This window comes from Schistocerca serialis, chromosome 1 (assembly GCF_023864345.2).
Source record: "Schistocerca serialis cubense isolate TAMUIC-IGC-003099 chromosome 1, iqSchSeri2.2, whole genome shotgun sequence".
Classification (NCBI taxonomy): Eukaryota; Metazoa; Arthropoda; class Insecta; order Orthoptera; family Acrididae; genus Schistocerca; species Schistocerca serialis.
In genome coordinates, this window is record NC_064638.1 from 233,572,395 (window position 1) to 233,573,403 (window position 1,009).

Sequence of the window (1,009 nt, forward strand, 5' to 3'; positions counted from 1 at the left end):
CGAACCTATGTCCAATAATTTTAAGTGCAAACACGAAAATGTGCGATCAAGACCTTTCTGTATTTTAAAGTTGAGACAGACACGGAAAAAACACAAGAACAGAAAATCGGAAAAATGAAAGATGAATAAGATGTCCTTCTGCCTCCGCAAATATTTCTCTAAATACCACACAGGCTATTACAATGGAATACACATAGATCCTGAAATATATACGTTTTATCGGTTTCCTCCCAGACTCTACAATTTCAAATTAAAGCAAAGTTTCACTTTTACAGAACTATTGGAGACACCCAAAATCATTTGTTGCGATAAACACCAAAGGTGGTTAACATTCCCTTCATATTTTTGGATTTTGGAGACATATTACGATGCAATAATGCCATCTCTCGGTATTTCGTTATAAAAAGTCGTAACCTAACGACCGTGATTCTGCTACTGTCTTTAAACAGTACTTTTTTATAGAACGTTATTTCGAAAGCAAAAACCAACAAAGACAGCACTTTAACTCGTGGAATGTTTATTTTCATGTGGCGAGTGCTATTTACGGCTTGTGGCTTGTAAAGCGATCTTGCATTGCACTGGTTCAGGTTTCACAGACAGTTTCGAAAAGCCGGCCTCGTCGGTTCCGTTATTTCGCGCTCTAAACCGTTCCGTGACGTTAAATTCCACATTATGGCTTTGCAAAACTTGTCACGCTCCGGATCCACGTTCACGTTTACGACTGCTGTGAAAGCGGCTCTAGATCAGACTCAGAAGCTGCCCACGTCTCTAGCTCTTTCTCTACCATAAATGCTATCCCCGTATATCACGCATCAGCAAGCGGACTATATTTCAAAAGGGTTACCTATGAAGTTTTAAACATGGCTGCATGGCCAGCGACTGTTTAAAAAGTAGAATTAAAGCAATAACCTCCCTCGGTCCCAAAAATTAAGTATTTTGACCTGGTTTCGGTACTACTACGAGTGCCTTCATCAGAAGTAAAACATTCAAACTATTCTATAAAAAAAAA